This window comes from Equus asinus, chromosome 12 (genome assembly GCF_041296235.1).
Source record: "Equus asinus isolate D_3611 breed Donkey chromosome 12, EquAss-T2T_v2, whole genome shotgun sequence".
Classification (NCBI taxonomy): domain Eukaryota; kingdom Metazoa; phylum Chordata; class Mammalia; order Perissodactyla; family Equidae; genus Equus; species Equus asinus.
Window position 1 is genome coordinate 9,687,055 of NC_091801.1, and position 16,849 is coordinate 9,703,903.

General features: G+C 35.8%; 1 long non-coding RNA gene across 2 annotated transcripts in view; it reads right to left on the reverse strand.

The window, feature by feature from the left end:
• Positions 1-16,849, reverse strand: part of LOC139039879 (uncharacterized) — a 65,793-nt gene that overhangs the window by 11,163 nt on the left and 37,781 nt on the right. For both annotated transcript variants that reach the window (XR_011493106.1, XR_011493107.1), the window contains 2 exons: positions 9,995-10,077; positions 6,801-6,857 (listed from right to left, as the gene is read on the reverse strand). This is a non-coding gene — a long non-coding RNA (uncharacterized lncRNA). The remainder of the gene's footprint in view (positions 1-6,800; positions 6,858-9,994; positions 10,078-16,849) is intronic.

Genomic DNA, 16,849 nt, shown 5'->3' on the forward strand with positions numbered 1-16,849 from the left:
TGTATTTCAGTCAAAGCTCCCTGCACGTCTCCAGAGCTTTCTTAATGACAGTAATTATAGGTCATAAAAAGAGTCGTCTAAAATTAACATTTCTCTCATGTCTTGATAGGAAAATGTAAATGGCTGCACAGTACAGATGTTTTGATTAGTAAAATTTACACTTCCTTTTTTGTTTCAATGCTTGTCAAACTTCACGGTGTTAAATGGAAGGTGCAGAATTTCTCATCTCTGAATAGATAAGGTGTATCAGAGGCGGTTGTGGAAATTCTGAAAATGCTAGCCCTCACTATGTTGCACTGCAATTAAACAAAAATAAATCAAGTTTCTTCTTCAATAAATGCAAGAAGTCTTTTAAAAGATGAGCAAAATAAATTCTTTACTTTTAGAAAATTCCACAAAAAAAGGCTTAAAGAATTGTATTCAATGCAGACTTATAAAAAGGACCTATTAGAATGTAGAAAAACATCACGCCAACTTATATATTGATCTAAATCTCCTGGTAAACCGTATGTTATTATATACCATCAGAAAGAACACATAAAACCTGCTCGACTCTGAACTGTCAAAATTTACTTACTAGAAAATGGGAATGGAAACATTCTAGTTTAAACAATGTTAATATCATCAAACATCCAGGGAAATATAACAAATTAAAAGAGAATCACTTCAAAGAATAAAAGGCCTACACCTTAAGTAATAATAAATCTAATACTTGACATTCATCTCCCTGGAAAATAAAATTAGATAAACTTTTGCAAGGGCATTCAGAACAGCCAATCCAGTTTATTAATAATTTCCTGTTTTCATTTTGGAAGCTCATATTATCTGCTGGCAGCCACAGTAGACCTCCACAGATATTTAATAAAGCTGCCGTCGGTAATCCTCTCTGATTACCTATAACCTTCCAGCTATAACACACACTGTGCTGTAGCTCCACAGAAGGACAGCACACTGTCACCTGCTATGATGTTTGACAGCTTATTCGGCTACATCAAGCCAGCACAAAATTACTTTTTCAAAATCCATCCCTAGTTAATAACCAAAGGTAATAATGGTATTCAGCATGCGTAATGCTCTGAGAAGGCAAAATGAGGCAATGGAGGAAAAAAAAAGATTAAAGAATGGCTATTATGGAAGGCAGATCAAAAAATGGAATCTTGTAACACACAACAATGTTTCAATTATAACACCATGTGGAGAGTTCTACATATCACACTGGAAAATCCACACTGCAGGTCCAAGAAACGTGGAAGAGATTGCCTATTGTATTTATGCTAGGTGTGTGATGATGCTAGCCCATACAGGGTGACATTTGAGAATTTTCTTTCCAAATTATTCTTAGACATTCTCTTGGGAACAAGAAATGACTTACCTTTAGTGAAAAATGTCTAGTAAATGGAAATGCATTGCTTTGATCTCACCTTATGGTTTGCAAGGGTAATAAGGTATTTTGCTTACAGAATATATCAGACTAACCTTAATTCAAATTTACAAGCACACCAAATCCAATTCAATCTATTTCCTTAAAAAGATGAAACAGCATATTAAAAGTCTGAACCCTCAATGGAAAACAATAGATTTTTTTTTTTTTAATCACACAGGTGGGATTCAGTTTATTACATTTGTCTTCATTAAGAACAGGTGAATGACCTTGGTGTGGGGTTGAATCTGACTGTGACAATTAATGAAGAAACAGTAAGCACGTTTCCTTCCTTTCTTCCTATTTTTCTTTTTTTCCTTCCTTCCCTCCGTCAATTCACCTCATTTTCTTTTTCCCTTCTCTCTCTTCACATCTTCCCCCCTTTCATTCCTTCCTACAATATTTTCCAGAATGTCTTCATATACTTTACATTTTCTAGATGACTAACAATAATGTTATAATATTTCTATATTCTGAATGGTTGCTACAAGAAAGTCATAATCAAGTTAAATATTTTTATCAAACACTCAAAAATGCCCATATGTGTTCATATTTCATCTATCTACACAGGTTAAAGGTGTTTTTCACTGATAATATTTGTTTTATACAGTGGACAGAATTGGAATATGTAATTGATGCTTGCGTGTCTATTAGGACCTCCAGACTCGCTTTCCTTCCTGTGCACGATGTATCCTCGACAAAATGGACTTATATACCCAGGTGATCATGGCAGAAATGGGACTGTGATCTCTGACATTTCCCTCTCTCTTGCCCCATATCTAATTCTCTGCCCAATTCTACTTTGTAAAACATCTTTTGAATCCAACCATTTACTTCTCTCCACCTCTTCTGCTATGCATCAGCCAAAGCCACCATCGTTGCTCATTTAGACTGTTCCTAGACTTCCTAAAAGGACCTCCTACTCCCGTTTCATCCAGACTAAACTTGACATTCCATCCACAGCACTCTTTTGAAACGCAAATATCGTGTCCTTTCTCTTCCTGAAATTCTTCAGGGCTTCCAATTACTTTTAGGATAAAGCAGGAATCCTTTTCATGACTATGAGGAAATGTCTGACGAGGTGCCTCCCCACCTTCCCAGGCTTACCCTAGCTCACTCAACAGTGCTCACTATGCGCCAGCCATGTTGATTTTCTGTCCTGCTTCTAGGCCTTTCTCAATGACTGTTCACCCTTTGAAGGAAATGTCCCCGCTCTGTTCTGGTTTTCTCCTACTCATCTTCAGGATTGAGTTTAGATATTTCTTCTTTGGGGATATTTCTCTGACTGCCTAGTCGAGTTCACTCCTCCGTATCTGTTTTCACGGACCCCTGCCTGCACTTTTCGTTCATACAAATAGTTACATCTCTAATTGAGTACATTGTGCATTTAATGCTTGTGTCGGCCAGTAGAATAAGGGCAGGGAGAGGTCTTGTTCTCTTCCAGGTCCAAAGTTTCTACTCCAGTGCCTGGTACCCAGCAGCTTCTCAATAGATATATCTTTAATGAATTCATTGAATAAATGCAAAGAGCTTATTCACTGGACAGCTCTAAAATAAACTAACTATTGTACAGGAGTGTTTTTGCATAATATATCCCTTGGGTTGGAGTCTCCAGAAATGGACCTGAGATAAGGACTTTTAGGCAATTAAGAAGTGTTTTAGGCAATTAAGAAGTGTTCCCAGGAGAGGCTAGTAAGGAATTGGGAGGAACAGAATAAAGAAGGGGGGAGAAAAACAAGCAAGGGGGTGATTTCAGGCCACGTCCTTCAGAGGCTAGCTTCAACCTGATCTTGCAAGGGATCTATGAAGTGCAAATTATTCCTCAGCGTCGTCTCCTCAGGAGGCACGTGAACTTGTGTGGAATGATACAAACTCAGACACTTCCAGTTCTCTGCAACTGAATAGAAAGAGGCTACAGCAGATGGAGGGAAATTCTCCAAAGAGTAATGAGTAAAAGCTGTTGGTAGTAAAGACACCCAGGGCCAAGGAAAAGTGGCGAAGAAATGGCAGAAGGCATTTGAGCCATACCACCACCGGTAACCGCGATTGAGTATAAATGTTTAGAATATTCATTTGACTCATTTTGTAAAAAGATATGAACCGAGATGCCATTGCTTTGGTGAAAAGTTAATCACATAAGCTCTGATAGACTTTCTTTAAAACATATCCCATCATTTTATCCCTTAAAATTCTTTCTTCTCTTTTCGAGGAAGTCGTTCTGATTTTTTATCCTGCTTTATGAACTTTTAAGCACTATTTTAATTTGATACCTCTGAAGACTGCTATCCACAACCTAAGTTCCATTTGTGTGCCCAGGAGCAATGCTGGGCCCTGATGGCGCAGACTCAAAGTAATACTAAATTATACTCGGTTTCAGTCAACATTTGGGCTTTGAATAAGTCTGATGTACCGTCGCCACTATCTTCCATATTTTTCTTAATTTTAGCAATCCACAAAGGTTATTTAAACTTGACTTACTATCCTGGGGATGAAATGGGTTTCCGTTGGTTTATTGGGCTATTTCTGATGGATAAAATCATGCTTACGTAGGCCATGCCATTTGCACCACATGGCACGGGGGAAGCTTTCTGAGCAAGACTTAAACACTAAGTTAGGCAAGGGAGAATTTGAAGATTCTACAGACCCAAAACTCAATTTCTAATTAACGTAAAATGGGATATACTATAACATCTGAAACCTGGGAAGTCCAAGAATTTTGAGTATGTCCCAAACTTGGTAACTTTCCATAATGGAATATACTGGAGCTACTATATAGAAGGAGATTGATTCAGGGTGCTTAATCTCCTTCTGCACATAACAGGTCCACTATCATTCCGGAGTTTTAGAATATTACTAAGAACCACTGCCACTGCTTTTTATTCATTAGATGTAGAAAACTAGGTTTGTAGATTGAGGAGAGAAACTGCCTAGTGGGTGTCTTCCTATAGATATCTTTATCTAAAGTAAATGCTAACAGCTGTAAACTGAAAGTATTTCATGCCAGTGTTGGGTTTAGTGAGCTACTCAGCCTTGTTCTTTCTCTGGTAGGAAGAGAAAAGGAAGAATATAATGGATAAATTTTTTAAATGGCATCCACTTTTCTGTCTTTCATTCTTATTTATCTATTTCTTCTGTATCTTGGTTGGGAACAAAAACACTAACCTTTAGTTTCATAGAGCTTAAGTTGCCTATCAAACTTTAGTCTGGGGAACACAAATCAACATTTATTATGTACTTACTATGTGATAGGTACTGTGTTAGAGACGGAAGATACAAAAATGAATAAGGCATATCTGTCGCCAGGGACATCATAGCTTCCAAAGCTAGAAAATTATAATATAAGGTGCTGACAATAATAAGGTACTTGTTATGAACATATAAAATGTACTTATTTCAGAGATTTAGGAAAGATTTGAAAAGTTTCTAGAGCCACCTGCCACTCCATCCTCATCCACAAAATCTGTAAAGAAGACAAAGTATGTACCACATGTTGAAATAACTTTCTAGGCCCAAGATGGAGTCACTCCCACCAGGGTGCCACATCAGCAAATAGAAATTTAGATAACTTTTGTGTCCCTAAATGCTTCACTTGACCAAAAATACAGTGTATCCAGTCAGCCACTTCCTAATCGCCAAGCCACCTCTGGGCCTTCTGATCCCAAACAAGGTTGACTATGTGGGCCTAGCCAATCAGACATTTTCTATTTTTCTCTTTCTTAATTTTTTGTTTTGTATTCTATGAAGTTTTCTGCCTTCCACCCCATTTTGCAGTTTCCTGAAAGGAGACTGTCCACTTCATGAAGTGTTAAATAAAGTTTGTTTGTGTCACCTAAGTTGCCTTCTTTAATCCTTTTTAATATCCAATAATTGAACAGACAAGAAAAGTGAAGCATAGAAATGCTGTGACTTGCTATCCTCTGTTCCATGGCCAAGACTCCTGATGGGTGTCTGTACATATTCTTTCTCACCTCCTGCTCACTTTTCAACAGCATGAAACATGAATGCTGTACCCAGAACTCCACCAACCTCTATCACTAAGAACTCCCACCTTCTCTTTGTTACTAAATTCATGTTCACCTTGCAGTCCTTGTCTTTCGTACTGTCTGCAATATTTCACAATGTCGACTGCTCTTGCTTCTCCAGGGTTTTGTAGTTCGACACTCTCTTGGGTTTCCTCTTGCCTCCAGTCCCATTTTCCCATATTTATTTGTTTGTTTATTGATTGATTGATTTTTCTTGTTCTTTTTCTGGTCTTTAAAATGAATTTTACAAGAGTCTTCCCCTGGACACTGTCTTCTCATTAGCTTCTCATTCATAGCTTGATTAATTTAATCACTTTCCAAGGTTTCAACAATTATTTAATTGACAAGCTGAATAACTATACCTTCTGTATCTTCTGTCTAAATGTTTCTCCTGGGATTGAAGTTGAGGTTTTAATCTTTTACATATAAATAAAAGAGAAAGAGAGAGTAAAAGAAAGAGAGAAAGAGAGAGAGAGCTGGGGAAAGGATTCTAGCACTTTCCCAAGTTTTTCATATAAGCAGCTGGATAGAAGTTAATGGAATTCATTGTAATGAGAGAATATAGGATGAGAAGTAGGTATGCAGGTGGGGATTACATATTGTGTTTAATTTACTAAGTACGTTGGGCCAGTAGGCCATCTTAACGTTGATGACGAGATCTCATAGGAAATAGGAAGGAGATAATAGATTTGAGAATAATTAGTAAATAGTTGGTAAAAGAAAAGAAAGAAGGGAGAATGGACAGGGTAACTGAAAGAGTCATAATTTGAGGGAAGAAGAGACAATATGTGCAGAAAAATTTGAAATATGATTATGAGTTCAATTGGGGAAGTATATATAACATCCAAATGTGGGGCTCCAGGAGACCAGTTGTTTATCCATTGGCTCCTCAGATCCCAAGAGGCCCTCAGGGGTCAGTGTGAGGCACAGAAAGGCAACATGGGAAGGGTTAGGGGGCTTTGGGGCTTTGGGGCTTTGGAGCTTTGGAGCACCACTCCCTGATTCAAAGAAGCTCCAGCATTGCAGAACATTTCATTCATTCATTTACCAGTGACATAAAAGTGTGAAAACTGCCAAAGGGAACACATATTTATTTGACTGAGAAAATGGAGGCTTAGGAAAAGTTAAGCCATTTGACCAAAGTCACATATCTTCTCAGTGACCAAAAATAAACTTGGATGTTTCTCTACTATACTGTCTTTCTCTACTGTTTTCTCCATTCAGTTTCTATTCATTCAGTTTCTATTCAAAGCATCTTTCAGGTCTATGCCTGTCTTTGGATCCCCACTCATACTTCTTTAATTAATACTATCTTCAGTTGTCTCATTGATAATGGAAATAATTTTCTCTAGACTTACCTCACAACATCTCACCCTACTTCATTCCCAGTTCATTTTCCAAACAAAGTAATCTTCCTGAAAGGCAAATCAGATTAGACAAATCAATGGCTTAAAATTCCTCAGTGGCTCTCAATTGTTTCCTAGAGAAAGTGTAAAACATAACTTACAAAATCTCTCCCTTATTTACTTTCCATTTTCATCTTATATAAGCCACTCTATTTGCTAAATATTGTGTGTTTATTGTGTTCCAAGTATATTTCAGTGATAAACTTTTCTTCACTTTAATATGTGAGAAGACATATTTTAAAACGTAATTTCCAAATTATTACGTGATTACATATTGTGACAACTGTTTTAAAGGAAAATAACAAGGAAAATAGAGGTCCTATAAAAAAGATTAAGAATACAGGTGTAATTTAAACTGGATTTTCAGGAAATGCTTCTTCTTGAAAGAATCATTTAAATTGAGACACACAGGGTGAATAGGAGTTAGCCAAGCAAAGATTCCAGAGAAGACATTTCTGGCAGGGGAAGCAGTGTTTGTGAAGGTCCTGCAGCAGAAAGAGATTGATGTCTATAGGAACAGAGAGAAAGCTAACGTGGCTGGAGCCCAGTGAACAGGTGGAGAGAAAGAAGGGAATAAATATGAGGCATATAGAAGCTACTCTTTATAGTTACTGAAACAAGCAACTCTCTCTTTCTGTCTCTCTGTCCCTCCCTCTGTCTCTCTCTTACTCTCTCCTCTTGTCCTTTGCACAGGCTATTTCCTCTATTTTAAACTAGATATTCTGCTTTCACACAGTCATTTTTTTTTTTTTTTTTTTTTTTTTTTGCTGAGGAAGATCAGCCCTGAGCTAGCCTCTGTTGCCAATCTTCCTCTTTTTGCTTGAGGAAGATTGTCCTTGGGCTAGCATCTGTGACAATAATCCTCTATTTTTTTGTATGTGGGTTGCCATCACAGCATGGCTTGAGTGGTCTGTAGGTCCACACCTGTGATCTGAACCCGGGAACCCTAGGCCACCAAAGCAGAGTGCTCAAACTTAACCACTAGGCTACCAGTCCAGCCCCCAAAACAAGTCATTTTTATTACATTTTTGTAATTAATGTTACTTCATTCTCTAGGACACAGGGTAGACGTTACCCCATTTGGAAAGTGTGTTAGTCACAACAGACTGAATGCTGTAACAAACAACTTCAACATGATTTCTCTTTTATAAAACTCCAATGTATATGTCACTGAATAGCCAGTTCTTCTGAGGGCCTTTCTTCTTGGTGGTGACTCAGGGACTAAACTCACTCCAAACTGCGTCCCTAGCACTCCCTGGGGACTTAGGGTAATCAAGTTTCAGTCAATGTGTGGGAAAAGAGACAGTAGAGTAGTACAGGGGAGGTTTTTATGGGTCAGACTGAGATGTGACTTAAATAATTTCAGCCTGCGTTCAATTGGGCAGAATTCTGCCCGTGGCTACTCCTAACTACAAAGGACTCTACCGGAGAGAAGCAAGGGGTATAGTGAACAACTAGCCACTCTCTGCCACTCCTTCTTTCTTTTGGTCACAAAATACCCATTTCACCCTTTTTCCCACACAGAGAATGCAATCAGGCCCTCCCTAGGCGAGAGGACCTCAATTCCCATACAGTCACTCTATTCAGCTCAAAATCCAGGATCTCTGAGATTGGCATTGTCCTAGTCATCAAGTCCAAATGTGTCCCCTCATTGCCTCTCAACACGTGAACTAAAATGTCTGGTTGTTTTCAATACAGCTTTAAGCAGGCGCAAGATAGCTGCCTGCTTAGAGATAGAAAGAACAGAAAACACATGGAGTCACTGGATTATAGCAAAGGTAAAATCCTGCAAGACAGAAATGTAGGAAAAAAGGAGGGAAGGAAGGAAAGAAGGAATGAAGAAAGGAAGGAAGGGAGGAAGGGACGGAGAGAAGGAAGGGAGGATGGAGAAAAGAAGGGAGGAAGGGAGAGAAGGAAGAGAGAGGAAGGAAGGAAGGAAGGAAGGAAGAAATGGAGAGAGAGAGGAAGAGAAGGAGGAAGGGAGAGAAGAAAGGAGGAAGGGAGGAAAGAAAGAGAGAGGGAGGAAAGGAGGAAGGATGGGAGGGGGAGAGGAAAGAAGGGAGGAAGGGAAAAAGGAAGGAAAGAAGAAAAGGAGGAAGGAAGGAAGGAAAGAAAGTAAACTCAGAATATTATTTTCTGTATTAGGGATTCAATATCTTAAAAATAATAATGATGATATTTTTCATATTAGACACTAGGCTAAGAACTGTGCTGTTTTTCCTGTAAATTCTCGCAGTAACCATGTGAGTTGGGTATTACCATTATCTCTATTTTACGGATAAAAAACTTAAGTTCAGGAAGTTTAAGCAACTCGTTACAGTTCACACAGATACTAATTGGCTGGGGTTTGATCTCAAGATCGTCTGAGCAAGAATTAAGTCTTACCCATTATTATCTACTACCTTTTGTATCTTATTCTAAGTAGCTACAGGCCATTTGGTTTATCATTTCACTATTATTACAAATTACATGTCAGTGGAAAATGAACTAAACAGGCAGAACACTCCTAATATATATTTTAAGGGTTTTGAAGTATTTACAAATAAAATAATATACTTAAACATAAAATCATTTAACTCTCTGAACCTAACAATACATGAAATCTCAATGCACTTGAACGAGACTTTCAAATTTTCAAATCATTAAGAACTTAGCAGCCTTAGGCATCAGTTTCCATTACTATAGCATCATTATGAAAACATTACTAGTCAATACCTAATTTTAAGATTTATTTTTTTGAGATATTGCTTGTAATGAATAGGTTCATCAGAGTTTTCCTCAAACGTCTCTAATCCAAATGAAGACATTGTTTTTCTTCCATAATTTCTAGATAGAAATATGAATACCATTTCTGACTCAACATAAGTGTAAAGGTATACATTGTGCTCTATTGAAAGAATTATAGAGGTTTTCTAGTCTTAAAATGACTATTATGGCAGTATATTGGAGCGTTGGATGTACTACTTTGTTTTGAGAGTACCCTCTTCACTACAGATGAAAATGGACTACTTAAATTTACTTTCTGCTATGTATAGTTCGCAAAACCAGTTACATAGGCAAAGTATTTTTGATAATAGCTGCATTTTTCAAATTTATTTGAAAAAGTATCCTTTAAATTTACCATTCTCAGAAAGCATAATACTCACTGTTTTGTAACGTTTTTTATTCAATAGAATGCATTCGTTTTCCCACAAGCAAAGACTTTTTCCTACTGAACTTCCAGCGAGATCTGAAAAACACAATCACGGTTTTGCTATCACACACATTAATTTTCATTTTTTCAAAATATTGCACACGGTTCCAATAATGTTTCTTGTTAATATATGCTTACTCTGTAATACATTAATGCAATTGGCTATCAGCTTTTTCGTGGACTTTGAATTTGTGATTCTAAAAAGGCAAATATAGCAATTAAGAGTCCAGAAGAAATCCCTCATCAATTTAGAATCAGCTGGCAAATTTGGGCCTTAGCTAATTAACTGTGCTCTTAAGAATTTTTCTGAGAAATGAACTCAATTTAAACTCAAATTAATTAAATTAAATTACGTTCTGAAATCTGATAGATCAAAACCCATTAATTTCAGTTTAGCTGGTTCAATCCAGCCAGATCTTGTCTTCTGACCTGAGGTACCTCTCACCCCAAGCAACTGTGTAGTTAACATCACAGAGTAAAGGATTATGCACTAAAAAGGGTCACATACAATAACTTGGCCTAATAAAATTATATGTCGTACTGTTATAACTGAAGCATAAATAAAAGTGAATAAACAAATTAGCCTTTTCTTTGCAAAGTAGTGTTAAATTGACGTAGAGAAAAATGTTTCTACTTTCTCGAACTGAGGATCGTTTCCCTTACAAATCTTCACTAAACAGGTCCCTGTAACAACTTTATTGTGGTGTCTACAACAAAGGGCATTTTGGGGTTGTGTATTTTCCTTTAAGTTACACACTCCGTCTCTGAACACTTTTTTGTCTGGCATTTTTCTTCTCATATACATTTTAGTCTTACCACTGTCTAAAAGAAAGGAAAAAAAATACCCAGCAATCTATTTTATTCAAATCTTTTCAAAAAATGTTTTGTTACTATGTAAAAGATTTTGAAAGTTCAGAAGGAAGGAAATATTCAAAAAATGTCAAAGACTAAATTTTTTTAATGAGAAACTTAGAGGGACCTAAAAGACAATGCTAGCTTAATTAGTAAGAACTTTAGACAATAATACACAGGTAACTTTCACAGAAACAAAGGATTTCAGGGGAGACGTAATGGGACAATGGTTATTTTACTTGTACCTCATAATAACCATCATTGGTCAGGCAAATACAAGATGCTATTTTCCCTGGACAGCACTGTTTACGCCTATTATCTTGGTGAACTTAATAATTATTAACAGTGCGTTGGTTTGGACATGAAATTATATAGTTACTTAATTATAGGGTTCCTTTTGTGTGAAATGGGTACCAGTATTTAGAGAAGTCTGTTCAGTTGCATGAAAGTCATATAGTGTGAGTTTGAAGAAAATTGGAGCAGTCACAAGATGTCCAGAAATATGGAAATAAAATAAGAATAAAGTAGACTAGACCAGACTATAACGAGTATCTCTTGAACAGCAAAGAGAACTGCACTTATTTACAGTTTCTTAAAAAGTCTTTCACTGGGCCAAATGTAGGTTTGGATAACACTTCCACAGAAAGAACTGGCAGGCTGGGGTAATATGTGCAGGGGTCTACACAGCAAAGTAAGAGAAACCTAGTTCTATTGATGTTCAATTTTATTTCACTTTCCCCATTTCTCTTTTTGTATATGTTTCATAATGTACATAATACGATAGTTCAATGGTATTCAATGGGCTTTAAATAAATAACTAAACATGTTGGGGCTGGTGGTTAAGTGTGGCGTGTGCTGCTTCAGTGGCCTGGGTTCAGTTCCCGGGCAGGGACCTACACCACTAGTCATGGTCATGCTGTGGGAGTGACACACATACAAAATAGAGGAAGACTGGCACAGATGTTAGCATAGGGTGAATCTTCCTCAGCAAAAAATAAGTAAGTAAATAAGTAAACAAACATGTTGGAGGCATGACGACAAAATCTATATTGATGGGCGAGGCAAACAAATTAGTTTCCACAACGCTCATCTAATATGTGCTGAATCTTTATTAGGCACTGGCAATGCTATAGTCAACTAAGTAAGCATAATCTTCTCATAGTCTACAGTTTAAAGACTCCAAAACTGTTCCTAGCCCATTTTGACAATGTTATATGGTCATCGTTAACAGTATTATGTAAAAATTATAATGCTATCATCCATGCAATGTTTGTTTTATTGGTTGCTTGTGTTCAGTATTGTACCTAATATTCTTAGTTAAACGTCACCCAAATAAAGTTTCCTATGCAACAAAAGTCAAATTGTTCCCATGATCTAACAAAAGGCTGAAAGGAGAAAATTTAAAAAAATAATCATTGTTCGGCCTCATTAATATGTAACATTCCATCAGCACATGCAACAATGCTGCTAAGGTTACCAAGTTAGGCCTTTAACCTACTAGATTGTCTAAAATCAACGATGTGGAAAACATTACAACTTTAATTTTAAAACATCCCAAATTCTTGACCATCTTGAATTTAAAGTCCAATTGTATTAGACACACAGTGCATTCAGAATGATTGTTCTTCTTGAAATAGATGTTGAGGTTATAATCTTCCTGTGTGTCGAATTTCTGGGTCTCTTTATGGTGAAATTACGAATTTGCAGTGTTTGGTGCATGGCCATTATTCAGCATGTAAACTTCTATTTTTACTTATAAAGGAACATAACGTATAACTCGAACACTTTAGAGATGCGGTTTTTCCCTTTAATTTATCAGACTAAATTTCTTTTAACATCAGCAGAAAAATAGCACACAGAAGAGAGACCGTTAAGTGCATGATAACTCATTCTCTATTGCCAATTTCATACCAAATACTGAAAACAAAGCAAATAAAATCACATGAAACCATACTTAAGAACCCATAATTTAGTGCCTACCACTACAAGATGGGTTTATATAGTTGCAAAATTAAGCCTAAATACAATTTTCATGTCTATGCAGGAATTGTCTCTGTGAAAGTTGCAAAGACCTGAGACAAGGGCCTCTGTATGGACACTGAGGTGAAATAACTCGTATTCCTCATGACATCATGTTACTGATCCAGTGGGCAAAAGAGTTCAAATCTGTTTTAAGAGCAGAAAAAAAATACCTTTGATTTTTTTTCTTTAATGGAAAATTGAATAAAAATGCTATGAATAATTTATACCCATTTTAAACCTGTTTTACCTTTCTTTCAATGCTCTAAACAGATAGAAAGATCATCAGCACTTTGCACAAGAAAGTATAAATCCATACAAAATTGTTTGAATGATTGCAATGAAATGTATCATTTTTACTCAGAATTTCATTGTCATAATTAAAGCAGAAAAACTATTAATAATTAATAATAACAGTTAATAATTAACAAAATAATAAACTCAGTGCAATTATTATTATATGGTTCTACTGTAAATAAGGCATTTTAAAAACAGATATTTACAGTCTGGGAAAAAAGAATGATTTTTATTTTTCTGTTCTTACTTGTGTTTTGCTATGACCAAAACCCGTCAATATAAGATGGTTGTATCATGTATTAATAGCGTAAATTGGATAATGAGTCTGAAGCCTATGATGTCTACAATGAGATAAATATGCAGAGACAAATTGATAAACAGTAATTTCCTGGATCCTAAGACACATTGTTAATTTTTCTTTTCGGGAAAAATAAATAAGGAAAAACAGTTGTAATTGTTCGTATACTTACAACAGTAAGCTTCAAACATTAAAATGTTGGTAAATGATCATCTTTGAATTGTGGAAAAGTGATATATCTTTATATGTTTACTTGGGTCTGCTTTTCAGGAGGTCTTTATATACACTGCTGTAGATTTGCATAGATAAGTGGACTATCCTTCTTTTCTGGTGTTCACAGTACATTTTATGGGTTATTATTATTCTATTCAAGTTGAATCAAGAGATATGGGCTCTGATTCTGGGCTGCCACTGTCTGAGTGAGTGACCTTACATGGCAGGTCACTTGCCTCCTTTGAGTTATGGTCTCTAGTCTGCACTGAATGAGCTGTAAAATTCTAGCCTTATCTTCAGATCAGGGAAAGAGTGGAGGTGACACAATTTAGGGCCAGCTTTGCTCCTTTGGGAAAGAATCAAGGTAAATTTTTGAGGGAGTCATGGCAGGCAAAGCATTACCTTGGGCAATAAAGGAGCTCACAGTCAGGGGAAGAGGTGGGCGATGGGAGTTTATGGCTGGATGGGAGTTTATGTCAGAGCCGAAAACTGAAGCACAGAAAAGGAGCACAGCACAGAAGAAGGCAAAGGGAGAGAGGCATACAGCCTAAACCAAGCAGGCGTTCAGCCAGCATAAGGGATGAATAAATAATAACAGGATCCAAGCCACAACTCGTTTACCGCTACAGAAGAGAATTGGAAGTATAATATTATAGCAAGAACCCATGTTTGTCCTGAAAGCAACTTCTAATTCTAAAATGCATTTTCTCTATAATTGTCAATACAAATAAAATTGTCAGAATCCCGATCACCTAATTTTCTAATATAACTCCTAGGGTACACAAAAAATTAGTTATGGAATTTGCCATATGATTTCAAATGAACAAAGCAAAAACTAAATATGTTGTCTTTTGGGGGAGAATATAAAAAGATTTTTTGTGCAAGATTTTTATGCAAGATTTGAATTTACCCTGTCTGGGTATAGTACTAGCTTCAACAAGCTCTCACGACCTGATGAGTTAATTAGACCTCAGATTTCTCATCTGTAAAATGGGAATTAAACATACATGGTAATGTTCCTATGCAGAGTAAATAAGATAATATAGCTAAATCATTTAGCACAGTGATCTTTACACATTAAGTGCTTTTTAAATATTTTTAATATTATTCTCCAAAATAATTACTTAAACTCGAAATACTACTTTATTTCAAAAATAAAGGTCAAGACTCTGGACGAGGTAGAGTGGGAATCAACGATGAATAAGTCTCTGCCATCCAGGACTTGACAGTTTTCTGGTACAGATTTTTCAAGTGTAGTTTTGCTGTGGAATAAATTTATTATTTAGTCTCTATGTAATAGGGAGCTGGGGAGAGAACTCCAGAGTTTCAAAAGTCAAAGAGGAAACTTATAAACCTCTGATTTTATTAAGAAGCATTTACTGTCAAGTAACTTGTTTCCAGCTAGGAATTTTTTTATAAACTACTATTTTATTTTCTGATCAAAATGAAATAGTTGGCAAATCTCACTACCAGCAATGACAGCCTAGCTTGTTTTATGCCAATCATCTACTGAGAACAATTAGAAAACTTCAAGAAACACACACACAAAGAAACGTAATGAAGGCTATGTTTGAAGCTATTGGAGATCTACAGAGGCAACGAGGATTTGAGGAACTAAGATTCAAAAGAGAAGAAAACCACCAAGCGGTGAGCCCAACATTTGATACCCAAGAATACAAAGAAGCAAAAAAATATAATGTGATGAGGTGAAAATCAATACATTGAAACTGAATCAGAACTGACACAGATATTAGCCTTCATAGACAAGGACATTAAAAGATCTTACTGTACCTCATATGACCAAAAAGTTAAGTAGAGACATGTACAGTATTTTTAAAAAATTTTAAAAATTAAATCAAGTCTCTAGAAATGAAAACTGGAATGTCTGAGATGAAAAATACAATAAATACCTATATTAAATCACTATTTTAAATACACTAAATATCTGTATTAATTTATTTACCTCAACTTTCACCTTAAGAAACTAGAAAAAGACGAGCCAAAGTAACTGTTAGTACTCAGAAGTGAGGCAATAATAAAATCATAAAAGAGATCAATGAAATAGAAAGCCCAACAGGAGAGCAAAATTAATAAAACCAAACTATAGTTCATTGAGATCAATTAAATTGGTAAACCTCTAGCTAGATTAATATGAACAAAAAGAGAGAATCTACAAATCACCAATATCATGAATGGCAGATGTGGCCTCTATACAAATTCTGCAAATATTAAAAGGAAAATAAAAATTATTGTGAAAAACCTTGTTATTTAGATAAACTAAAAAATTTAGGTGGAAGGGAACATTGTTGAAAGACACAAACTACCAAATTTCATTTGAGAAGAAATAGATAACCTGTATAGCCTGAGAGCTATTAAATTAAATTGCTAAAACTTTTGTCAAATAAACAGACCAACAAAAAACAACTTCAGGTCCAGGTGACTTCTTGAAGTTTTCTAATTGTTCTCAGTAGATGATTGGCATAAAACAAGCTAGGCTGTCATTGCTGGTAGTGAGATTTGCCAACTATTTCATTTTGATCAGAAAATAAAATAGTAGTTTATAAAAAAATTCCTAGCTGGAAACAAGTTACTTGACAGTAAATGCTTCTTAATAAAATACTGTACATGTCTCTACTTAACTTTTGGTCATATGAGGTACAGTAAGATCTTTTAATGTCCTTGTCTATGAAGGCTAATATCTGTGTCAGTTCTGATTCAGTTTCAATGTATTGATTTTCACCTCATCACATTATATTTTTTTGCTAACAATTAAAGATGAAGTCATACCAATTCTACCAAAACTCTTCCAGAAAAATTGAAGAGGAAGAAATGCTTCCTAATTTATTTTATGAGGCCAGCATTACTCTGATACCAAAACCAAAGATAAGTCAAGAAAACTGCAGATGACTATCTTCCATGAGCATCGATGAAAAAATTAACAAAATTTTAGCAAACTAAAATGAGTAAAATAATTGGACTTCAAAGTCGTGTGGTTTATTCCAGAAATACAAATTTAGTTTAATATTTGAAAATAAATTGATATAACTCACTGTATTAATTGATGTAAAAAGAAAAAGGTCATGATTATCTCAATAGATATAGGAATATCATTTGACAAAAGCTAATATC